At 49.0% G+C, this 26,474-nt stretch overlaps 1 pseudogene across 1 annotated transcript in view; it reads left to right on the top strand.

Moving 5' to 3' along the window:
• Positions 1 to 26,474, top strand: part of LOC147097228 (bone morphogenetic protein receptor type-2-like) — a 76,670-nt pseudogene that overhangs the window by 14,272 nt on the left and 35,924 nt on the right. The window contains exons 4-8 of the transcript XR_015074505.1: positions 14,621 to 14,701; positions 15,682 to 15,770; positions 19,141 to 19,368; positions 22,775 to 22,889; positions 23,873 to 24,024. The product of XR_015074505.1 is annotated as a bone morphogenetic protein receptor type-2-like (transcript). The remainder of the gene's footprint in view (positions 1 to 14,620; positions 14,702 to 15,681; positions 15,771 to 19,140; positions 19,369 to 22,774; positions 22,890 to 23,872; positions 24,025 to 26,474) is intronic.

The raw sequence follows: 26,474 nt of genomic DNA, 5'->3' as shown, positions 1-26,474 counted from the left end.
AATTGGCCTCTACTGCCTTCTGTGGTAGAGAATTCCACAGGTTCACCACTCTCTGGGTGAAGAAATTCTTCCTCATCTCTGTCCTAAATGGCTTACCCCTTATCCTTAGACTATGACCCCTGGTTCTGGACTCTCTGACCATCAGGAACATTCTACCTGCATCTAGTTTGTCCAGACCTGTCAGAATTTTATACGTTTCGATGAGATCCCCTCTCATTCTTCTAAACTCCAGCGAGTATAAGCCCAATCGACCCAATCTCTCCTCATATGTCATTCCTGCCATCCCAGGGATCAGCCTTGTGAATCTTCACTGAACTCCTTCCATGGCAAGAACATCCTTCCTCAGATAAGGCGACCAAAACTGCACACAGTACTCAAGGTGCAGTCTCACCAAGGCCCTGTACAACTGCAGCAGGACATCCTTACTCCTGTACTCGAATCCTCTCGCTAAAGAACCAAAGGCGACGTAAGAAAATGCTTTATTACGCAGCAAGTGGTTAAGCAAAGGGCAGCACGGTGGCATAGTGGTTAGCACTGTTGCCTCACAGCGCCAGGGACCCGGGTTCGAATCCGGCCTCGGGCGACTGTCTGTGTGGAGTTTGCACATTCTCCCCGTGTTTGCGTGGGTTTTCTCCGGGTGCTCCGGTTTCCTCCCACAGTCCAAAGATGTGCGGGTTAGGTTGATTGGCTATGATAAATTGACCCTTAGTGTTAGGGGGATTAAATATGTGGGGTTACAGGGATAGGGTGGGATATGTGTTGGTGTAGGGGTTACGGGGATCGGGTGGGATATGTGTCGGTGCAGGCTCGATGGGCCGAAATGGCCTCTATCTGCACTGTGGGGATTCTGTGGAAAAAAAAGATCTGGAATGTACTGGGCGGTGGAGGCAGATTCAATCACGGCTTTCAAAAGAGAGTTGGCTAAGTGTCTGAAGGAAAAAAATTTGCAGGGCTACGGGGAAAGGGCGGGGGAGTGGGATTGGTGAAGTGCTCTTGCAGGGAGCCGGCACGGGCTCGACAGGCCGAATGGCCTTCCTCCGTGCTGTAACCATTCTATGATTCTATACCTATCAGCCAACATCCTAGGCTCGTCCATCACCATCCTTGGGTCTGTCCTGCCGGTGGGGCAGGACACAGAGCTGGCGGCACAGTGGTCTACAGGAAGGAGTGGCCCTGGGTGTGAGTCAGAGCATCTATCAGGATGGTGATATCAGTAATGGGAACGGGAGAGCTCGAAGTAATGTGAACTATTGGAAGGGCTGAAACCATCTTTATTCACAGGGACAAGTGGCTCACATTCAGTTTAACACAGTAAATTGGCTTTGGATTGATCCTCGCTGGACTATTAGATGGTGAAATAGTTTGGTTTTACTGGGTTTGGTGCTAAATGACCAGGAATAGGGGCCAAAACTGCTAATCCAAAAACAGAATTGAGATTAATGGGTTGGAAATTCCAACGTTAACTGTGATAAGGTTGGTGATGCAGTGAGTGTCCATATGTGGTTTGTAGAGTTTTATATGTTATGAGCTGCAAGGGCTGATTGTTGGACTTTATCTGTCCTCTGATGCAATAGTTTTTGGGACCTTTATTCCACAGATGGCAGATTCCCAAAATCTCATGCTGTGTTCCTCTGCCAAGTTCCGCTTTTATCAATGGAGGGACTCCAGATGTTTCTGTGGGAGCAACTCCTGAGACCTTGAAACCCTTCTATCTAACACTGGCACCTGCAAAATCAGGCCGCAATTAATTCAACTTTATCTTAACCCTTTCGCGACCCAAAATAACACGGTCCATCAGACCAACTGTACGGGCTCCCCACCTCATTTACTGATGAATTTTCAGGGGGCAGTACACAGTAACAGACATACGAGGGGAGCACTGAGTGTAATGAAATTATAAACCTGTGCTTTAATGATCGCCCGGGTCTTTACGGTAAATTAACAAGGAGATCGATCGTCCTTCCATTCTGTACAAGCACATTTACCGTGATAGCGAAGCGGCACAGAGCAATGGGGAGAAGATCTGGGGAGATGAATGGAAGCCAATTGTGAAGGTGGGGAGAGAGGGGGCAAGGCATTAGGAGAGTAGGGTTGAGATGATTAGAGGTCCTACCACCATTCGGCCCCTTGAACCTGCTCCGTCATTCTATAAGATCATTTTTTTTTTATTCGTTTAAGGGTTGTGGGCGTCGCTGGCAAGGCCAGCATTTATTTCCCATCCCTAATTGCCCTCGAGAAGGTGGTGGTGAGCCGCCTTCTTGAACCGCTGCAGTAAGTGTGGTGAAGGTGTTCCCACAGTGCTGTTACGGAGGGAGTTCCAGGGTTTTGACCCAGCGACAATGCAGGAACAGCCGATATATTTCTAAGTCAGGATGGTGTGTGACTTGGAGGGGAACTTGGAGGTGGTGGTGTTCCCACGCACCTGCTGCCCTTGTCCTTCTAGGTGCAAGAGGTCGCGGGTTTGGGAGGTGCTGCCGAAGAAGCCTTGGCGAGTTGCTTGTAGATGGTACACACTGCAGCCACGGTGCGCCGGTGGTAGAGGGAGTGAATGTTTAAGTTGGTGGATGGGGTCCCAATCAAGCGGGCTGCTTTGTCCTGGACTGGCAGTAATGAAAGGAGATTATAATCTGGAGGTGGGTGAGGAGTTCCTGAATCGACCTGTCCAAGGATGCCCTCTCCCTACTGTTAGATATTAAATTTAAAAATCCAAGGACCATCCAGATTCTAACACCTTGTCTATTTCCTGAAATCCCTTAGTGTCTCCTTCAGGTATTTTGCTGAAACGAGTTTCTCTCAAAGACCGATTTGAATTGCAAAAAAACCTTCATAATACCAATAATTACTATTGAGCCATCACTTCGTATTTTCACACGTAGAAACAGGACATTTGGATCAGCAAATCTGAGCCTTTGGGCTCGATTTTGCCATTGTGGGCGGGCTGGAGCGTGTCAGGACCCCGACTCCGAAGTGAAGTGGGGAAAAAGTGCAATTTTGCCCTAATTGGGCAATTGATTTCCAACGTGTGGGAACCCCTGGCCCAATGAGTCTTTTCATACAGAAAGTCGCCTCCGATGACATCATCAATGCTGCTGGGTTTAAGGCCTGCAAGCAGCCTTGCTTCTTCTGGAGACTGTAAACTTAATGGCTATTGTAGTAACCATTTCATTGTAGTAACCATTTCATTGTAGTAAGCGCTTCATTGTAGTAAGGGCTTCATTGATCGACTATGTCCAGCAGTAGGCCAAAGTGTGCTCCACGCTTCGATGAGCCCTCCCTCCAAGCTCTGGTGGAGGGAGCGAGATCCAATAAGGAGGTGCTCTTCCCTTCCTCAGGGAGAAAAAAGCCACCCCAGCAGACTAAAGCTGTGTGGCTGCAAGTGGCCCAGGAGGTCAACTCTCCCACTCACTCTCTCCCAACCGTCAACACCAGTCTAATCTCACTCTCCCACTCACTCTCTCCCTCCCGTCAACACCAGTCTAATCTCACTCTCCCACTCACTCTCTCCCAACCGTCAACACCAGTCTAATCTCACTCTCCCACTCACTCTCTCCCTCCCGTCAACACCAGTCTAATCTCACTCTCCCACTCACTCTCTCCCAACCGTCAACACCAGTCTAATCTCACTCTCCCACTCACTCTCTCCCAACCGTCAACACCAGTCTAATCTCACTCTCCCACTCACTCTCTCCCTCCCGTCAACACCAGTCTAATCTCACTCTCCCACTCACTCTCTCCCTCCCGTCAACACCAGTCTAATCTCACTCTCCCACTCACTCTCCCGCCCCGTGAACCCCTTGGGTTGACCACACTGGGAGCACTGTGCACAGTTCTGGTCTCCATATACCTTGGTTAGACCACACTTGGAGCACTGTGCACAGTTCTGGTCTCCGTATACCTTGGTTAGACCCGACTTGGAGCACTGTTCGCAGTTCTGGTCTCCGTATACCTTGGTTAGACCTCACTTGGAGCACTGTGCACAGTTCTGGTCTCCACATACCTTGGTTAGACCCCACTTGAAGCACTGTGCACAGTTCTGGTCTCTATATACCTTGGTTGGACCACATTTGGAGCACTGTGCACAGTTCTGGTCTCCATAGACCTTGGTTAGACAACATTGGAGCACTGTGCACAGTTCTGGCCTCCGCATAACCTGGGTTAGACCAAACTTGGTGCACTGTGCACAGTTCTGGACTCCATATACCTTGGTTAGACCATGCTTGGAGCACCGTGCACAGTTCTGGTCTCCGTATACCTTGGTTAGACCACACTTGGAGTACTGTGCACTGTTCTGATCTCCATATACCTTGGTTAGACCACACTTGGAGCACTGTGCACAGTTCTGGTCTCCATATACCTTGGTTAGACCACACTTGGAGCACTGTGCACAGCTCTGGTCTCCATATACCTTGGTTAGACCACACTTGGAGCATTGTGCACAGTTTTGGTCTCTGTATACCTTGGTTAGACCACACTTGGAGCACTGTGCACTGTTCTGCTCTCAATATACCTTGGATAGACCACACTTGGAGCACTGTGCACAGTTCTGGTCTCCATATACCTTGGTTAGACCACACTTGGAGCACTGTGCACAGTTCTAGTCTCCGTATACCTGGGTTAGACCACACTTGGAGCACTGTGCACAGTTCTGGTCTCCATATTACAAAAAGGATATAGAGACACTGGAAAAGGTTTATTAATGCCGGAAAACGGAAGCACAATAGCACTGTGGACTACCTTCTTTTAACAGAATACTATTCTGGGGTAAGCAGCAATGTCTCGAACACTGGAAATCAGTAGAGGAGGCATAGGGATCTAGGGGTACAGATACACAAATCAATAAATGTAGTGATGCAGGTTAATAAGGCCATTAAAAAGCAAACCAAGCACTGGGGTTCATTTCTAGATGGATAGAATCGAAAAGCAGAGAAGTTATGTTAAACTTGTATAGAACCTTGGTTAGACCACACTTGGAGCACTGTGCACAGTTCTAGTCTCCATATACCTTGGTTAGACCACACTGGGAGTACTGTGCACAGTTCTGGTCTCCATATACCTTGTTAGACCACACTTGGAGCACTGTGCACAGTTCTGGTCTCCATATACCTTGGTTAGACCACACTTGGAGCACTGTGCACAGTTCTAGTCTCCATATACCTTGGTTAGACCACACTGGAAGCACTGTGCACAGTTCTGGTCTCCATATACCTTGGTTAGACCACACTTGGAGCACTGTGCACAGTTCTGGTCTCCATATGCCTTGGTTAGACCACACTTGGAGCACTGTGCACAGTTCTCATCTCCATATACCTTGGTTAGACCACACTTGGAAAACCGTGCACAGTTCTGGTCTCCATATACATTGGTTAGACCGCGCTTGGAGCACCGTGCACAGTTCTGGTCTCCATATACCTTGGTTAGACCACACTGGGAGCACTGTGCACAGTTCTGGTCTCCATATGCCTTGGTTAGACCACACTTGGAGCACCGTGCACAGTTCTGGTCTCCATATACCTTGGTTAGACCACACTTGGAGCACTGTGCACAGTTCTGGTTTCCGTATACCTTGGTTAGACCACACTTGGAGCACTGTGCACCGTTCTGGTCTCCATATGCCTTGGTTAGACCACACTTGGAGCACTGTGCACAGTTCTGGTCTCCATATACCTTCGTTAGACCACACTCGGAGAACTGTGCACAGTTCTGGTCTCCGTATACCTCGGTTATACCACACTTGGAGCACAGTGCACAGTTCTGGTTTCCGTATACCTTGGTTAGACCTGCCTTGGAGCACTGCGCACAGTTCTGGTCTCCGTATACCTTGGTTAGCCCCGACTTGGAGCACTGTGCACAGTTCTGGTCTCCATATGCCTTTGTTAGACCACACTTGGAGCACTGTGCACAGTTCTGGTCTCCGTATACCTTGGTTAGACCTCACTTGGAGCACTGTGCACAGTTCTAGTCTCCATATACCTTGGTTAGACCTGGCTTGGAGCACTGTGCACTGTTCTGGTCTCCATATACCTTGGTTAGACCACACTTGGAGCACTGTGCACAGTTCTGGTCTCCGTAAACCTTGGTTGGAACCAACTTGGAGCACTGTGCGCAGTTCTGGTCTCCGTATACCTTGGTTAGACCTCACTTGGAGCACTGTGCACAGTTCTGGTCTCCATATACCTTGGTTAGACCACATTGGAGCACTGTGCACAGTTCTGGTCTTCATATACCTAGGTAATACCACACTTGGAGCACTGTGCATAGTTCTGGTCTCCGCATAACCTGGGTTAGACCAAACTTGGTGCACTGTGCACAGTTCTGGACTCCATATACCTTGGTTAGACCATGCTTGGAGCACCGTGCACAGTTCTGGTCTCCGTATACCTTGGTTAGACCACACTTGGAGCACTGTGCACTGTTCTGATCTCCATATACCTTGGTTGGACCACACCTGGAGCACTGTGCACAGTTCTGGTCTCCACATACCTTGGTTAGACCACACTTGGAGCACTGTGCACTGTTCTGATCTCCATATACCTTGGTTGGACCACACCTGGAGCACTGTGCACAGTTCTGGTCTCCACATGCCTTGGTTAGACCACACTTGGAGCACTGTGTACAGTTCTGGTCTCCATATACCTTGGTTAGACCACACTTGGAGCACTGTGCACTGTTCTGCTCTCTGTATACCTTGGTTAGACCACACTTGGAGCAATGTGCACTGTTCTGATCTCAATATACCTTGGTTAGACCACACTTGCAGCACTGTGCACAGTTTTGGTCTCCATATACCTGGGTTAGACCACACTTGGAGCACTGTGCACAGTTCTGGTCTCCATATTACAAAAAGGATATAGAGACACTGGAAAAGGTTTATTAATGCCGGAGAAGGAAGCACAATAGCACTGTGGACTACCTTCTTGTAACAGAATACTATCCTGCGGTAAGCAGCATTCTCTCGAACACAGGAAATCAGTAGAGGAGGCATAGGGATCTAGGGGTACAGATACACAAATCAATAAATGTAGTGATGCAGGTTAATAAGGCCATTAAAAAGCAAACCAAGCACTGGGGTTCATTTCTAGATGGATAGAAACGAAAAGCAGAGAAGTTATGTTAAACTTGTATAGAACCTTGGTTAGACCACACTTGGAGCACTGTGCACAGTTCTGGTCTCCATATACCTTGGTTAGACCACACTGGGAGTACTGTGCACAGTTCTGGTCTCCATATACCTTGTTAGACCACACTTGGAGCACTGTGCACAGTTCTGGTCTCCATATACCTTGGTTAGACCACACTTGGAGCACTGTGCACAGTTCTGGTCACCATATACCTTGGTTAGACCACACTTGGAACACCGTGCACAGTTCTGGTCTCTGTATACCTTGCTTAGACCACACTGGGAGCACAGTGCACAGTTCTGGTCTCTGTATAACTTGGTTAGACCACACTTGGAGCACTGTGCACAGTTCTGGTCTCCATATAACTTGGTTAGACCACACTTGGAATACCGTGCACAGTTCTGGTCTCCATATACCTTGGTTAGACCACACTTGGAGCACTGTGCACAGTTCTGGTCTCCATATACCTTGGTTAGACCACACTTGGAGCACTGTGCACAGTTCTGGTCTCCGTATACCTTGGTTAGACCACTTTTGGAGCACTGTGCACAGTTCTGGTCTCCATATACCACTCACTCTCTCCCTCCCGTGAACACTGTGCACAGTTCTGGTCACCATATGCCACTCACTCTCTCCCTCCCATGAACACTGTGCACAGTTCTGGTCTCCGTATACCTTGGTTAGACCACACTTGGAGCACTGTGCACAGTTCTGGTCTCCGTATACCTTGGTTAGACCACACTTGGAGCACTGTGCACAGTTCTGGTCTCCATATAACTTGGTTAGACCACACTTGGAATACCGTGCACAGTTCTGGTCTCCATATACCTTGGTTAGACCACACTTGGAGCACTGTGCACAGTTCTGGTCTCCATATACCTTGGTTAGACCACACTTGGAGCACTGTGCACAGTTCTGGTCTCCGTATACCTTGGTTAGACCACTTTTGGAGCACTGTGCACGGTTCTGGTCTCCATATACCACTCACTCTCTCCCTCCCGTGAACACTGTGCACAGTTCTGGTCACCATATGCCACTCACTCTCTCCCTCCCGTGAACACTGTGCACAGCTCTGGTCTCCGTATACCTTGGTTAGACCACAATGGGAGCACTGTGCACAGTTCTGGTTTCCGTATACCTTGGTTAGACCACACTTGGAGCACCGTGCACAGTTCTGGTCTCCGTATACCTTGGTTAGACCACACTTGGAGCACAGTGCACAGTTCTGGGCTCCATTTACCTTGGTTAGACCACACTTGGAGCACTGTGCACAGTTCTGGTCTGCACATACCTTGGTTAGACCACACTTGGAGCACTGTGTACAGTTCTGGTCTCCATATACCTTGGTTAGACCACACTGGGAGCACTGTGCACAGTTCTGGTCTCCATATACCTTGGTTAGACCACACTTGGAGCAATGTGCACTGTTCTGATCTCAATATACCTTGGTTAGACCACACTTGGAGCACTGTGCAGTTTTGGTCTCCATATACCTGGGTTAGACCACACTTGGAGCACTGTGCACAGTTCTGGTCTCCATATACCTGGGTTAGACCACACTTGGAGCATTGTACACAGTTCTGGTCTCCATATTACAAAAAGGATGTAGAGACACTGGAGAAGATTTATTAATGCCGGAGAAGGAAGCACAATAGCACTGTGGACTACCTTCTTGTAACAGAATACTATCCTGCGGTAAGCAGCATTCTCTCGAACACAGGAAATCAGTAGAGGAGGCATAGGGATCTAGGGGTACAGATACACAAATCAATAAATGTAGTGATGCAGGTTAATAAGGCCATTAAAAAGCAAACCAAGCACTGGGGTTCATTTCTAGACAGATAGAATCGAAAAGCAGAGAAGTTATTTTAAACTTGTATAGAACCTTGGTTAGACCACACTTGGAGTACTGTGCACAGTTCTGGTCTCCGTATACCTTGGTTAGACCACACTTGGAGCACTGTGCACAGTTCTGGTCACCATATACCTTGGTTAGACCACACTTGGAGCACTGTGCACAGTTCTGGTCACCATATACCTTGGTTAGACCACACTTGGAACACCGTGCACAGTTCTGGTCTCTGTATACCTTGGTTAGACCACACTGGGAGCACTGTGCACAGTTCTGGTCTCTGTATAACTTGGTTAGACCACACTTGGAGCACTGTGCACAGTTCTGGTCTCCATATAACTTGGTTAGACCACACTTGGAATACCGTGCACAGTTCTGGTCTCCATATACCTTGGTTAGACCACACTTGGAGCACTGTGCACAGTTCTGGTCTCCGTATACCTTGGTTAGACCACTTTTGGAGCACTGTGCACAGTTCTGGTCTCCATATACCACTCACTCTCTCCCTGCCGTGAACACTGTGCACAGTTCTGGTCACCATATGCCACTCACTCTCTCCCTCCCGTGAACACTGTGCACAGTTCTGGTCTCCGTATACCTTGGTTAGACCACACTTGGAGCACTGTGCACAGTTCTGGTCTCCATATAACTTGGTTAGACCACACTTGGAATACCGTGCACAGTTCTGGTCTCCATATACCTTGGTTAGACCACACTTGGAGCACTGTGCACAGTTCTGGTCTCCATATAACTTGGTAAGACCACACTTGGAATACCGTGCACAGTTCTGGTCTCCGTATACCTTGGTTAGACCACACTTGGAGCACTGTGCACAGTTCTGGTCTCCATATGCCTTGGTTAGGCCACACTTGGAGCACTGTGCACAGTTCTGGTCTCCGTATACCTTGGTTAGACCACACTTGGAGCACAGTGCACAGTTCTGGACTCTATATACCTTGGTTAGACCGCGCTTGGAGCACTGTGCACAGTTCTGGTCTCCATATACCTTGGTTAGACCACACTGGGAGCACAGTGCACAGTTCTGGTCTCCGTATACCTTGGTTAGACCACACTTGGAGCACAGTGCACAGTTCTGGACTCCATATACCTTGTTTAGACCGCGCTTGGAGCACTGTGCACAGTTCTGGTCTCCATAAACCTTGGTTAGACCACACTGGGAGCACAGTGCACAGTTCTGGTCTCCGTATACCTTGGTTAGACCACACTTGGAGCACAGTGCACAGTTCTGGACTCCATATACCTTGGTTAGACCGCGCTTGGAGCACTGTGCACAGTTCTGGTCTCCATATACCTTAGTTAGACCACACTTGGAGCACTGTGCACAGTTCTGGTCTCCATATACCTTAGTTAGACCACACTTGGAGCACTGTGCACAGTTCTGGTCTCCATATACCTTAGTTAGACCACACTTGGAGCACTGTGCACAGTTCTGGTCTCCATATACCTTAGTTAGACCACACTTGGAGCACTGTGCACAGTTCTGGTCTCCATATGCCTTGGTTAGACCACACTTGGAGCACTGTGCACTGTTCTGGTCTCCATATACCTTGGTTAGACCACACTTGGAGCACTGTGCACAGTTCTGGTCTCCGTATACCTTGGTTAGACCACACTTGGAGCACAGTGCACAGTTCTGGTCTCCATATGCCTTGGTTAGACCACACTGGGAGCACAGTGCACAGTTCTGGTCTCCGTATACCTTGGTTAGACCACACTTGGAGCACTGTGCACAGTTCTGGTCTCCATATACCTTGGTTAGACCACACTTGGAGCACTGTGCACAGTTCTGGTCTCCGTATACCTTGGTTAGACCACACTTGGAGCACAGTGCACAGTTCTGGTCTCCATATACCTTGGTTAGACCACACTGGGAGCACTGTGCACAGTTCTGGTCTCTGTATACCTTGGTTAGACCACACTTGGAGCACCGTGCACAGTTCTGGTCTCTGTATACCTTGGTTAGACCACACGTGGAGCACTGTGCACAGTTCTGGTCTGCATATACCTTGGTTAGACCACACTTGGAGCACTGTGCACAGTTCTGGTCTCCATATGCCTTGGTTAGACCACACTGGGAGCACAGTGCACAGTTCTGTTTTCCATATTACAAAAAGGATATAGAGTCACTGGAAAAGGTAAATAAAAGATTTATTGGAGTGATTCAGAACTGAGAGATTATATCTATCAGGAGAGACTGAACAGGCTGGGGACTCTTTTCTCTAGAAAAGAGAAGGCTGAGGGGTGACCTGATCGAGGTCTTTAAAATTATGAAGGGGGTTCGATAGGGTAGACGTAGAGAAGATGTTTTCACTTGTGCGGGAGACCAGAACTAGGGGCCATCAATATAAGACAGTCACTAATAAATCCAATGGGGAATTCAGGAGAAACTTCTTTACCCAGAGAGTGGTGAGAATGTGGAACTCGCTCCCACAGGGAGTGGTTGAGGCGAAGAGCACAGATGCATTTAAGGGGAAACTGGATAAACACACGAGGGAGAACGGAATAGAAGGATATGGTGATAGGGTGAGACGGAGTAGGGGTGGGAGGAGGCTCGTGTGGAGCATACCGGCACGGACCAGTTGTGCTGAATGGCATGTTTGTGTGCTGTAGACTCGGTGTCATTCTATCTGGTTACAGCAGAGGGTGCTGTCTGTCCACCAGTTGTCGCAGAGGAACCTGACACATAAGGACATAAGAAATAGCAGCAGGAATCGGCCACATGGCCCCTCGAGCCTGCTCCACCATTCAATAAGATCATGGCTGATCATCGACCGCAACTCCACTTCCCCGCCCGATCCCCCTATCCCTCGATTCCCCGAGAGTCCAAAAATCAATCGATCTCCGCCTTGAATATACTCAACGACTGAGCCTCCACAGCCCTCTGGGGCAGAGAATTCCAAAGATTCACCGCCCTCCGAGTGAAGAAATTCCTCCTCATCTCAGTCCTGAATGGCCGACCCCTTATCCTGAGACTGTGACCCCTTGGTTCGAGACTCCCCAGCCAGGGGGGGAAACAGCCACTCAGCATCTACCCTGTCAATCCCCTTAAGAGTTTTATATGATAGCAAAATACTGCAGATGCTGGAAATCCGAAATAACAACAGAAAATGCTGGAAAAACTCAGCAGGCCAGGCAACATCCGTGGAGACAAATTAAAAAGTCGACGTTTCGGGTCGAAACCCTTTTTCAAAACTGGAAAGGAAATAAAATAGATCGAAGGCAGGGCTGCGATAGAACAAACGAAAAGTAAAGAGACATTGGGCCAGTAATTCCGGTCCCAATACGGACGGGGTACTCACACGTGGGCCCGTTGGAAGTGCCGGATTTCAGCATGCGCAGCGCACGCGCGGGAAACCGGCATTTCCTCCAAGGGGTTCAGAGGTCCAACGCGTGCGGGCAGGGCTCTGCGCGCACGCGTTGAACTTCCTTCTTTTTGACAGGTTTGTCCGTGTGCAGGGGCCTGAACTTTTTACACATATAAAAAGGAGGCGTAAGGACTGGATTCTTGAAGGTAAGTGGTCTATTATTTAAAATTATTACATTTTTTCCACAACTTCGTTGTTTTTAAGGACTTTACATTAAGGTAAGTTTATTTTTAGACCTGATTTATTAAAAAATTATTTTTTTAAAAAATTTTATTAATTGTTTAAAATAGTTTTTTAAAGTTATTTATAGTTTATTTAATTATTGGGATTTTTTTTTAATTTTATTTAAAGTTAAACTAGTCTTTTGGGCGCCCGTACTTTTCATGAGTTTGACAGCTCTTACTATCAAACTCATGAATGAAGTTTCCCCTCCCCTGATTGGCTGCCCAGTGCTCACCTGATCCCAGCCGGCACATCGCACTAACTACGCCGCTGGATCAGGCAAGCACAGCGCGCCGACATCTGAACCGGGCCAGTCACAGGAATTCCGAGCAGGCCCGGGCTTCAGATGTCGGCGCGCCGGGTGAGTGCGCATCGGGGGCTTGCACGCGCGGCAAGCACCCGATCCTAATTTCTGGCCCATTAAGAGGTATTCAAAACCAGACGAGATGGTAATAGGACAGAGGAGAGGCAAAGATGGCTCAGATTAGGTGTGAAGTGTACTGGCAGGATGAGAAACAGCTGCCATGTGGGAAAGGGAAAAAAAGGAAAGGGGGGGTGGGGGGAAAGGGAAGACCCAAAACAAAGGGGTGGAAAAGAAATATATAAGTAAAAAAGTAATAGGGGCCGAGGTTATGATCTGAAATTGTTGAACTTGATATTGAGTCCGGAAGGTTGCAAAGTGCCGAATCAGAAGATGAGTTGCTGTTCCTCGAGTTTACGTTGAGGTTTGGCAGATGGAATACAATACTGGAAAGTGTGAGGTTATGCACTTTGGCAGGAAAAATCGTAGAGCAAGTTATTATCTTAATGGCAAGAAACTGGAAAGTACTGAAGTACAAAAGGGATCTGGGGGGTCCTGGTGCACGAGACTCAAAAGGTTCGTATGCAGGTGCAGCAAGTGATTAAGAAGGCCAATGGAATGTTGGCTTTCATTGCTAGGGGGATAGAATATAAAAATAGGGAGGTATTGCTTCAGTTGTACAAGGTATTGGTGAGACCGCACCTGGAATACTGCGTACAGTTTTGGTGTCCATACTTAAGAAAGGACATACTTGCTCTCGAGTCAGTACAAAGAAGGTTCACTCGGTTAATCCCGGGGATGAGGGGATGGACATATGAGGACAGGTTGAGTAGATTGGGACTCTACTCATTGGAGTTCAGAAGAATGAGAGGCGATCTTATTGAAACATATAAGATTGTGAAGGGGTTGGATCGGGTGGATGCGGGGAGGATGTTCCCGATGATGGGTGAAACTAGAACTAGGGGGCATAGTCTTAGAATAAGGGGCTGCTCTTTCAAAACTGAGATGAGGAGGAACTACTTCACTCAGAGGGTGGTAGGTCCATGGAATATGCTGCCCCAAAAAGCTGTAGAAGCTACATCATTACATAAATTTAAAACAGAAATAGACAGTTTCCTAGAAGTAAAGGGAATTAAGGGTTACGGGGAGCGGGCAGGAATTTGGACATGAGTTTAGGTTCGGATCGGTCATGGCCCTGTGGGTGGCGGAGCGGGCTCAGGGGCCGTGTAGCCTGATCCTGCTCCTATTTCGTGTGTCTAATTCTGTTAGATTCAGGAGATGGTTCTGTGATAGTGGTTTGGCGGTTAGGATCAGATCAGCCATGATCTTATTGAATGGCGGAGCAGGCTCGAGGGGCCGATTGGCCTACTCCTGCTCCTATTTCTTATGTTCTTATGTTCTTCCGTGGGACAGTGCAAGAGGCCAAGGACGGTGAGGTCCGAGTGGGAATGGGGCGGTGAATTAAAATGACAGGCGACCGGAAGCTCGGGGTCACCCTTACGGACTGAACGGAGGTGTTCCGCATCTATCTATCTATTCTTCGATCTATTTTATATGTTTGTCCGTTAGTTCCAGCCGTGGTTGATGGTGGTTTTCTAGTTCCTACCTCACCACCACCTCTCTCGACCCCTCCGCTGTCTCTGATATTCATACTGCTGGTCTGACATCCAGTCCTGGATGAAGCAGCCCCTCCATCAGAACGGATATTGGTTGGATTAATGTTATTTGTGTTGAATTGTAGGTCTGCTGACAGGAATACTCTGCCTCATTGTGATCGTGCTTATTTCGTCGCTCCTGGGGCTGCTGATCATGTATTCTGGAGGTATGGGACTATGTGACAATGCCGTGGGTGAATTTCCACAGCGGACCTCACGCAGGAGTATCAGCAGAAACCCTGGACAACAGGAATAAATGGCTCCTCCCTTGGGTTTTCCAGCATTGAGGTCAACCCCCACTGATATTCAGACCCATGCCTTTGTTTAGAAGTCTATCATGTCGATCTTTATCAAAAGCTTTCTGAAAGATCAAATAATCTTATCTTACAGAGTTCAACTACCTGTTTTGTTCTAATGTACCCTAAGAAGAGTACATCTTCGACAGTGCGGCGCTTCCTCAGTACTGCCCCTCCGACAGTGCGGCGCTCCCTCAGTACTGCCCCTTCGACAGTGCGGCGCTTCCTCAGTACTGCCCCTCCGACAGTGCGGCGCTCCCTCAGTACTGCCCCTCCGACAGTGCGGCGCTCCCTCAGTACTGCCCCTCCGACAGTGCGGCGCTCCCTCAGTACTGCCCCTCCGACAGTGCGGCGCTCCCTCAGTACTGCCCCTCCGACAGTGCGGCGCTCGCTCAGTATTGCCCCTCCGACAGTGCGGCGCTCCCTCAGTACTGCCCCTCCGACACTGCGGCGCTCCCTCAGTACTGCCCCTCCGACAGTGCGGCACTCCCTCAGTACTGCCCCCCGACAGTGCGGAGCTCCCTCAGTACTGCCCCTCCGGCAGTGCGGCGCTCCCTCAGTACTGCCCCTCCGACAGTGCAGCGCTCCCTCCCCTGTCCCCTGACATAGCCCCAGGACCCTCCCCCGCCATCACCACAGGTTCACTTCCCTCCCCTAACACCCGCCATCGCCCCATGACACCCCCCACCCCAGCCCGCCATCGCCCCAGGAGCTCCCTCCTTCCCTCGCCATCACCCCAGGAACCCTCCCCCCGCCATCTCCCCGAATCCTGCCGCTACAACTGGTGGGTATTTGTATCTGAGGATAATAATGGTTCCTTTGCACAATATCCATTTCTCTGTCTATTCCAGTCCGACAGCATCTCAAGGCTTGTTTCCCGTCTCGCTCAGCAACTCCCCTTGTTGCAAAGGGAACTCACACCACCATCGAGCTCACTGAGGTAAGTCCGAGATTTATTCACCCTGCCCGCCCTCCTTAATACAGGGTTAACAGTTCTCCCCCCTTTATAGAGTCATAGAGTCATAGAGTTATACAGCACAGCAAGAGGCCCTTCGGCCCATCGTGTCCGCGCCGGCCATCAAGCCCCGTCTATTCTAATCCCATTTTCCAGCACTTGGTCCCTAGCCTTGTATGCTGTGGCATTTCAAGTGCTCATCCAAATGCTTCTTGAATGTTGTGAGGGTTCCTGCCTCTACCACCCTTTCAGGCAGTGAGTTCCACATTCCAACCACCCTCTGGGTGAAAAAGTTTTTCCTCAAATCCCCTCTAAACCTCCTGCCCCTTACCTTGAAACTATGCCCCCTGGTTATTGACCCCTCTACTAAGGGGAAAAGTTCCTTTCTATCTACCCTATCTATGCCCCTCATAATTTTGTACACCTCAATCAGGTCCCCCCCTCAGCCTTCTCTGCTCCAAGGAAAACAACCCCAGCCTGTCCAGTCTCTCTTCACAGCTGAAGCGCTCCAGCCCAGGTAACATCCTGGTGAATCTCCTCTGCACCCTCTCCAATGCAATCACATCCTTCCTATAGTGTGGCGACCAGAACTGCACACAGTATTCCAGCTGTGGCCTCACCAGCGTTTTGTACAGCTCCATCATCATGTTCCTATGTAACATCCGCCCCCCCCTTTATGCTGGGGCTAAACAGTCTGCCCCCCTTTATTATGGGTGTAACAGCTCGCCCCCCCCTTTATACTGGGGGTAACAGTCCACACCCTCTTTATTATAGGGGAGCAACCTGACCAGGAATAGAAACACTGTCTGAATTTCACCCTGTGTTCCCCAGGGCCCAGCATAGAGTCATAGAATCATTGAAATTTGTGGCACAGAATGAGGCCATTCGGCCCACCGTGTCTGCGCTGGTCGAAAAAGAGCTATCCAGCCTAATCTCGCTCTCCAGCTCTCGGTCCGTAGCCCTGAAGGTTACGGCACTTCAAGTGTGATGTAAAAAGATTACTAAGCAATTGGTTTGGGTATAAAACAAGGCTTTAATCAACTGTTTCACAAACATGAGATTTCTAGTTACTTCACTAGTTCCTGGTTACAGAAACATCCTGAGCAAGCTGGGCCCACGCCCGAGTATTTATACTCCTTGGACGGCGCCACCAGCTGGCCGCCCAGTGTTACTTCATGAGTCATTTCTTCATGAATGATAAGATTCATGATAAAGTGCATGTCCAAGTACTTTTTAAATTCGATGAGGGTTTCTGCCTCTCCCGCCCTTTCAGGCAGTGAGTTCCAGACCGCCACCATCCTCAACTCCCCTCTAATCCTTCTACCAATTACTTTAAATCTGTGCCCCCCTGGTTATTGACCTTCTCTGCTAAGGGGAAATAGGTCCTTCCTATCCACTCTATCGAGGCCCCTCATAATTTTATACACCTCAATTAAGTCTCCCCTCAGCCTCCTCTGTTCCAAAGAAAACAACCCCAGCCTCTCCAATCTTTCCTCATAGCTGAAATTCCCCAGCCCTGGCAACATCCTGGTAAATCTCCTCTGCACCCTCTCTAGTGCAATCACATCTTTCCTGTAATGTGGTGACCAGAACTGCACGCAGTATTCTAGCTGAGGCCTAACTAGTGTTTTTATACAGTTCGAGCATAACCTCCCTGCTCTTATATTCTATGTCTCGGCTAATAAAGGCAAGTACCCCGTATGCCTTCTTAACCACCTTATCTACCTGGCCTGCTACCTTCAGGGATCTGTGGACATGCACTCTGTTCCTCTACACTACTCAGTGTCCTACCATTTATTGTGTATTCCCTTGCCTTGTTAGCCCTCCCCAAATGCACTACCTCACACTTCTCCGGATTGAATTTCATTTGCCGTTTTTCTGCCCACCTGACCAGTCCACTGATATCTTCCTGCCGTCTACAGCTTCCTTCCTCACTATCAACCACACGGCCAATTTTTGTATCATCTGCAAACTTCTTAATCATGCCCCGTACATTGAAGTCTAAATCATTGATATACACCACAAAAAGCAAGGGACCCAGTACTGAGCCCTGCGCAACCCCACTGGAAACAGCCTTCCAGTCACAAAAACACCCATCGACCATTTGTGAGGGTGCCGGTCAGTTCCTTCAGTAACCCCTAGATGGCACCTTCACTTGTTTGTTTCCCTTTGTTAATTGTTACTTGTTTCTCCTGTTTATTACTTAACTGCCTTTCATCTGGTTTATTGGTTTCACCTGTTTTTGCTTGTATTTAAGTTCTGTGGTTTCTTCCCTTTGGGCTCAGTCCTGATAAGGTGCTCTGTCTTGATTAGGTGCTCAGTCTCAACAAGTCTGTTGCCCTGTGGTAGCTTGCCTTGACAAGCCAGTTGTCTAGGGATAGCTTGTCTTGGGCTAAGTCTTGACAAGCCGTTTGCCTTAGTGGTTGCTTGTCTTGAGCTCCTATGCCTATAACTGTTTATCTGTGTTATGTTTCTGCTTGTATTTAAGTTCTGTCGTTCTTCCCTTTGTTCTCAGTCTTGACAAGATGCTGACAAGTTGCTCAGTCTTGATAAGGTGCTCAGTTTGGACAAGCCGGTTGCCCTGTGGTAGCTTGTCTTGAGCTCAGTCTTGACAAGCCGGTTGCCTCATGGTAGCTTGTCTTGAGTTCCTATCTTGACTAGCCATTTGCCAATGTGGTAGCTTGTCTTGAGCTCCTATGTTTGTATTGTTTACCTGTGTGATTCTAGTAAAGTACCTTTATTTAAGACTGCATACCTGTTTCTCGCCTCGTCTGTCTGCACTTGGGCCCAGAACCAACCTCGCCTTGATAGCACAGCCCCATGTCTACACGGCCCCGTGACAGCAACCCTGACACCATTACCCTCTGCTTCCTGCCTCTGAGCCGGTTTTGGATCCAACTTGCTTTTCCCTTGGAAAACGAACTCAGCAAATATTTGATAAGTAAAATCTCTTCTAACAGGCTAGGTCTGAATAAAACCTGCCACTGTCCTGTTCAATTCCTGGGGTCCTGGTTACATCAAAAACTGTTACTTGATTATGAGACTACTTTTTTATCAGTTACTCCCAAACAGAATTATTTTCCTTTGTATAAGAAGGCTGCTACCCGTCGTTACAAGAGACACAGTACAGAGCCTTGGGAGACTTCCTAATGTGTGTGTTTCCACCACCTCGAATCTGTAGCTCGGGGAAAAATCCTGATCATTGCAGACATTTAACGGTCACCGCGTCTGAGTGTGTTTCTGCACTTTCTGCTGTGTAACTTGCGTTCAGCTGCTGTGAATCGGTTTCTGACGAAGCCGTGGTGAATGGGCACGTTTAATTAATTAACACATTCCGTTTCTGTGGAATTGGCAGGTTATTGGCCACGGAAGGTATGGGATAGTCTGGAAGGGATTGCAGGCGCAAAGGCAGGTGGCTGTTAAAATGTTTTCCGCCATCAACCATCAGCATTACACGAATGAAAGGAGTATCCACTGTCTCCCACTGATGGAACATGAAAACATTGTAAAGTTTATTAATGCCGGAGAATGGAAGCACAATAGCACTGTGGACTACCTTCTCGTAACAGAATACTATCCTGGGGTAAGCAGCATTCTCTCGAACACAGGAAATCAGTAGAGGAGGCATAGGGATCTAGGGGTACAGGTACACAAATCAATAAATGTAGTGATGCAGGTTAATAAGGCCATTAAAAAGCAAACCAAGCACCGGGGTTCATTTCTAGAGGGATAGAATTGAAAAGCAGAGACGTTATGTTAAACCTGTATAGAACCTTGGTTAGACCACACTTGGAGCACTGTGCACAGTTCTGGTCTCCGTATACCTTGGTTAGACCACACTTGGAGCACTGTGCACAGTTCTGGTCTCCATATACCTTGGTTAGACCACACTTGGAGCACTGTGCACAGTTCTGGTCTCCGTATACCTGGGTTAGACCACACTTGGAGCACTGTGCACAGTTCTGGTCTCCGTATACCTTGGTTAGGCCACACTTGGAGCACTGTGCACAGTTCTGGTCTCCGTATACCTTGGTTAGACCACACTTGGAGCACTGTGCACAGTTCTGGTCTCGGTATACCTTGGTTAGACCACACTTGGAGCACTGTGCACAGTTCTGGTCTCCATATACCTTGGTTAGACCACACTTGGAGCACTGTGCACAGTTCTGGTCTCCGTATACCTTGGTTAGACCACACTTGGAGCACTGTGCACAGTTCTGGTCTCCATATGCCTTGGTTAGACCACACTTGGAGCACTGTGCACAGTTCTGGTCTCCGTATACCTTGGTTAGACCACACTTGGAGCACTGTGCACAGTTCTGGTCTCCATATGCCTTGGTTAGACCACACTTGGAGCACTGTGCACAGTTCTGGTCTCCATATACCTTGGTTAGACCACACTGGGAGCACTGTGCACAGTTCTGGTCTCCATATACCTTGGTTAGACCACACTGGGAGCACTGTGCACAGTTCTGGTCTCCATATACCTTGGTTAGACCACACTTGGAGCACTGTGCACAGTTCTGGTCTCCATATACCTTGGTTAGGCCACACTTGGAGCACTGTGCACAGTTCTGGTCTCCGTATACCTTGGTTAGGCCACACTTGGAGCACTGTGCACAGTTCTGGTCTCCATATACCTTGGTTAGACCACACTTGGAGCACTGTGCACAGTTCTGGTCTCCATATACCTCGGTTAGACCACACTTGGAGCACTGTGCACAGTTCTGGTCTCTGTATACCTTGGTTAGGCCACACTTGGAGCACTGTGCACAGTTCTGGTCTCCGTATACCTTGGTTAGACCACACTGGGAGCACTGTGCACAGTTCTGGTCTCCGTATACCTTGGTTAGACCGCACTTGGAGCACTGTGCACAGTTCTGGTCTCCATATACCTTGGTTAGACCGCACTTGGAGCACTGTGCACAGTTCTGGTCTCCATATACCTTGGTTAGACCACACTTGGAGCACTGTGCACAGTTCTGGTTTCCGTATACCTTGGTTAGACCACACTTGGAGCACTGTGCACAGTTCTGGTCTCCATATACCTTGGTTAGACCACACTTGGAGCACTGTGCACAGTTCTGGTCTCCGTATACCTTGGTTAGGCCACACTTGGAGCACTGTGCACAGTTCTGGTCTCCATATACCTTGGTTAGACCACACTTGGAGCACTGTGCACAGTTCTGGTCTCCATATACCTTGGTTAGACCACACTTGGAGCACTGTGCACAGTTCTGGTCTCCGTATACCTTGGTTAGACCACACTTGGAGCACTGTGCACAGTTCTGGTCTCCATATACCTTGGTTAGACCACACTTGGAGCACTGTGCACAGTTCTGGTCTCCATATACCTTGGTTAGACCACACTTGGAGCAATGTGCACAGTTCTAGTCTCCGTATACCTTGGTTAGACCACACTTGGAGCACTGTGCACAGTTCTGGTCTCCATATTACAAAAAGGATTTGGAGACACTGGAAAAGGTGAAGAAAAGATTTATTAGAGTGATTCAGAACTGAGAGATTATATCTATCAGGAAAGATTGAACAGGCGGGGGCTCTTTTCTCTAGAAAAGTGAAGACTGAGCCGGTGACCTGATCGAGGTCTTTAAAATTATGAAAGGGGTTCGAAAATGGTAGAGGTAGAGAAGATGTTTCCACTTGTGGGGGAGACCAGAACTAGGGGCCATCAATATAAGACAGTCACCAATAAATCCAATGGGGAATTCAGGAGAAACTTCTTTACCCAGAGAGTGGTGAGAATGTGGAACTCGCTACCACAGGGAGTGGTGGAGGCGAATAGCGGAGATGCATTTAAGGGGAAGCTGGATAAACACATGAGGGAGAAAGGAATAGAAGGATATAGTGATAGGGTGAGATGGAGTAGGGGTGGGAGGAGGCTCGTGTGGAGCATGAACACCAGCACGGACACATTGGACCGAGTGGCCTGTTTCTGTGCTGTGAATACTGTGTAACTTCTCTCCTCTCGAAGGCCTTAGCACCTTGGCAGGGTGCAGCTCCACGAGAAAGAGGGAAGAAGGGTACCCTGTATTTATGTCGTATTTTATCAACCAGTTGAGTCTGGTCCGGTCCAGTCCAGTTCAGTCTGGTCCAGTCCAGTCTGATCCGGTCTTGTCTGGTCCAGTCCAGTCTGATCCGGTCCTGTCTGGTCCAGTGCGACCTGATTCAGTCAGGTCCGGTCCAGTTCAGTCTGATCCAGTCCAGTCCAGTTCAGTCGGGTCCGGTCCAGTCCAGTTCAGTCGGGTCTGGTTCAGTCCGGGTCAGTTTAGTTCAGTCCAGTCTGATCCTGTCTTGTCTGGTCCAGTCTAGTCTGATCCGGTCTTGTCTGGTCCAGTGCGGCCTGATTCGGTCCAGTCAGTCTTGTCTGGTCCAGTCCAGTCCAGTCTGATCCGGTCCAGTCAGATTCAGTCTGGTCCAGTCCAGTCTGGTTCAGTCTGATCCGGTCCAGTCCAGTTCAGTCGGATCCGGTCCAGTCCAGTTCAGTCAGATCCGGTCCAGTCCAGTTCAATCAGGTCCAGTCCAGCCTGATCCGGTCCAATCATATTCAAGTCTGGTCCAATCCGGTCTGGTCCAATTCAAGTCTGGTCCAGTCCGGTCTATTCCGGTCCAGTCCAGTCTAATCCCGTCTGATCCCATCTGATCCGGTGTTTTCCGGTCCAGTACAGTCCGGTCCAGTCCGGTCCACTATAAGTTCAGTTCAGTCTGGCCCAGTGTTAGTGTTAGTGTGGTAGAACCAAAGGCAGGGTCAAAGGGAAGGGGTTAGGGCTAGGGTTGAGGGTTAGTGTGGTAGAACTAAAGGCAGGTTCAAAGGGAAGGGGTTAGGGAAGGCTTTTGAAAGCAGTGACGGAGGGAACTCCTGTCATTAGGTGGAAGAATCGAGGCATGTGTCGAGTGGATGAACAATAAATTCGCCTTTAATCAAGGACCTGATGAAGATAAAAATATAAAAGATAGTTTCATTCCAACAGGGGTCTCTGCACAGCTACTTAACAAATCACAGCAGTAACTGGAGAGGCACCTTGAGGTTGGCGCAGTCGCTCGCTACAGGACTGAGCTTCCTTCACACAGAGATCCGGTGCAATGGTGAGTTCACCAGTTAACTGTCAGTATCAACGGAACAAAACAGAACAGGAGGTGGCCGTTCAGCCCCCTCGAGCCTGTTACATTAGGAACAGGAGGAGGCCATTCAGCCCCTCGAGTCTGTTACATTAGGAACAGGAAGAGGCCATTCAGCCCCCCCTCGAGCCTGTTACATTAGGAACAGGAGGAGGCCATTCAGCCCCCTCGAGCCTGTTACATTAGGAACAGGAGGAGGCCATTCAGCCCCTCGAGCCTGTTACATTAGGAACAGGAGGAGGCCATTCAGCCCCCTCGAGCCTGTTACATTAGGAACAGGAGGAGGCCATTCAGCCCCCTTGAGCCTGTTACATTAGGAACAGGAGGAGGCCATTCAGTCCCTCGAGCCTATTACATTAGGAACCGGAGGAGGCCATTCAGCCCCCTCGAGCCTGTTACATTAGGAACAGGAGGAGGCCATTCAGCCCCCTCGAGCCTGTTACATTAGGAACAGGAGGAGGCCGTTCAGCCCCCTCGAGCCTGTTACATTAGGAACAGGAGGAGGCCATTCAGCCCCTCGAGCCTGTTACATTAGGAACAGGAGGAGGCCATTCAGTCCCTCGAGCCTGTTACATTAGGAACAGGAGGAGGCCATTCAGCCCCTTGAGCCTGTTACATTAGGAACAGGAGGAGGCCATTCAGCCCCTCGAGTCTGTTGCCCTAGGTAGAAATTTGTCGATGGCGGAAAGCAGGCAGTATTGAAGCTGCCCGTTAGACGAAGCACCTGATATTTAATGCAATGGATCTGAATATCAGGCGCCACGTGTAACGGGTGTCCAATCCAGTACCGCCCGAGATGAATTTCTACCGCTGTAGATGTCAGGAAGGGTATTGAAGAAATGAAGGGAACCCGCCCTTTTCTCTGTAATCTACTTCTTGCCCATCTGCGCCCTATTCTTTCAAACTCGCAAATATCTGCCGATAATAAAGGAAATGTTCCTCCTTCTCAGGTTTTTACAAACCGGTGGTTGTCCATCGAGACCTGACCAGTCACAACGCCCTGGTGAAGGAGGATGGAAGTTGTGTCATCAGTGACTTTGGTGTGGCTGCAGCGATGAGCAGCCACAACACGGAGACTCACCGAACCACCCGGGTCTTTATGGTAAATTAACAAGGAGATCGATCGTCCTTCCATTCTGCACAAGCACATTAACCGTGATAGCGAAGCGGCACAGAGCAATGGGGAGAAGATCTGGGGAGACGAATGGAAGCCAGCTGTGAAGGTGGGGAGAGGGGGAGCAAGGCATTAGGAGAGTAGGGTTGAGATGATTAGAGGTCCTACCACCATTCGGCCCCTCGAACCTGCTCCGTCATTCTATAAGACCATTTTTTTTATTCGTTTAAGGGTTGTGGGCATCGCTGTGTAGGGGGTTTTGTTCCAGGGGCTTATTGTAGGTCAGCCAGTTATGTTTTCCTGAGCTGCCCTGCCCGCTGTGCGGTTGCGAATCGCTTTCCCCTTCCTGATTCTGAGCTCAGGACTTATCGAGTGGTAACAAGGACAAACGAACAGACCAGTGGATTGGTGCAAGGAAAACCAATGTTTATTAATTAGAAAAGCTAACACTACAAGAAAAACAGTATTATACAGAAGATAAAAGAAATCGCTATGGATGCAATACAGTTTTACACTTAACAGGAGAAGAAACGGACACAACGAGGGAAAAATTCTAAAATCACAATTTTGTAATACCCCTTTAACTCCCACCCTTACACCTAGCTAGGTTGTCTTGTGACGGCCAGGAAGATAATGCTCACCGGTGAAACAGATGAAAAGGCCTGGCCCTTGTGCCCCGCTGCTGCCGTCGAAACGTGCTTGCGATGCTTTCTAGATGGTTTTCCTTCTTGGTTGCTAGCAGACAAACAGGACACTGAGCCGAGGCAAAGAGAGAGAGCGAGGTGCTGGGCCGCCCCAGTTATATCCTCTCGGCAATGGGTCATTATCGCGCCTCATCAGTCTGTTCCATTGTCCGATTTGGGCTCGAAAACGTAAGACAAGAGGACCTTGATCTTGGCCCATTTACGTTGATGGCACCGATCAGTACCACAACTGCCTTTCCATTGTTTTCTGAATGTCCTTAATTGTTCTGAATGTTCCTCAATTGTTCTGAATGTTCCTCAAGCAACTGGGACTATCTCCGCCCGAACTTAGATTGTGTAGGCAAACAATTGATAACCTGCCTCGGGGCGTGAATACAACTGAGCTTGCCTCACTGCATTGCTCAAATTAAACATGCAGTCTGTGAAGCTATCAGAAAATCCATATGGATGCCGCAGGCCCTTTGGCCATGTGTCTGACCGCAGCCATTTTGAGAGGCCCTGGATTTTTAAAACACAGTCACTCCAAGGTTTCTTTAATAACTCCAATTAATCTTCGGGGGGGGGGGAACATATGAAATTTTGCGAATCCCTTCAGCTGGCAAGGCCAGCATTTATTTCCCATCCCTAATTGCCCTTGAGAAGGTGGTGGTGAGCCACCTTCTTGAACCGCTGCAGTCCGTGTGGTGAAGGTGCTCCCACAGTGCCGTTAGGGAGCGAGTTCCAGGATTTTGACCCAGCGACGATGAAGGAACGGTCGATATATTTCCAAGTCAGGACGGTGTGTGACTCGGAGGGGAACTTGGAGGTGGTGGTGTTCCCATGCGCCTGCTGCCCTCGTCCTTCTAGGTGGAAGAGGTCGCGGGTTTGGGAGGTGCTGTCCAAGAAGTCTTGGCAAGAGAAACAGAGTTAATGTTTCCGGTCGATGAACCTATTCTGAGCCTAGGGACTAATCGCGAGAGCTTCCTTTAATCCAAGTCCCTTGTAGTCGGACTAGCCCACGGAAAGGGGAACCATTTCATGGTTCCACGAATTGATGCTCCGACTACCTTGGACTAGAATGGGTTCAAGGCGGGAATTGTAGAACTGCGGCCAGGAAGCTCGCGGTAACTGACAACAGTGGCCAGCTGACCTGTAAGAGGTCAGTAGCCCCGAAAGTACGAGGGTCCGGAATTTGCGGTGGGTAATAACGGCGAACTAACGGTGTTCACTGTTATTACCCCTTTAAAACTGACTGTGACGTCAGGAGGTAGTGCGCGCGCGCTTCTAAACACATCTTGGGCTTCATAAATAGAGGTATTGAGTACAAAGTAGAGAAGTTATGTTGAACATAGAAACATAGAAACATAGAAGATAGGAGCAGGAGTAGGCCATTCGGCCCCTCGAGCCTGCTCCGCCATTCAATGCGATCATGGCTGATCATCCAAATTCAGTACCCGGTCCCTGCTTTCTCCCCATACCCCTTGATCCCTTTAGCCTTAAGAAATATATCCAACTCCTTCTTGAATATATTTAATGAACTGGCCTCCACCGCCTTCTGTGGTAGAGAGTTCCACAGGTTCACCACTCTCTGGGTGAAGAAATTCCTCCTCATTTCTGTCCTAAATGGCCTACCCTTTATCCTTAGACTGTATCCCCTGGTTCTGGACTCCCCGACCATCGGGAACATCATTCCTGCACCTAGTCTGTCCAGTCCTGTCAGAATTTTATAAGTTTCAATGAGATCACCTCTCATTC

The sequence above is a fragment of the Somniosus microcephalus genome, chromosome 33, assembly GCF_052327205.1.
Source record: "Somniosus microcephalus isolate GS21.2 chromosome 33, FLI_Smic_1.0, whole genome shotgun sequence".
In the NCBI taxonomy this organism is placed as follows: domain Eukaryota; kingdom Metazoa; phylum Chordata; class Chondrichthyes; order Squaliformes; family Somniosidae; genus Somniosus; species Somniosus microcephalus.
This window is presented reverse-complemented; position numbering and strand designations above follow the sequence as displayed.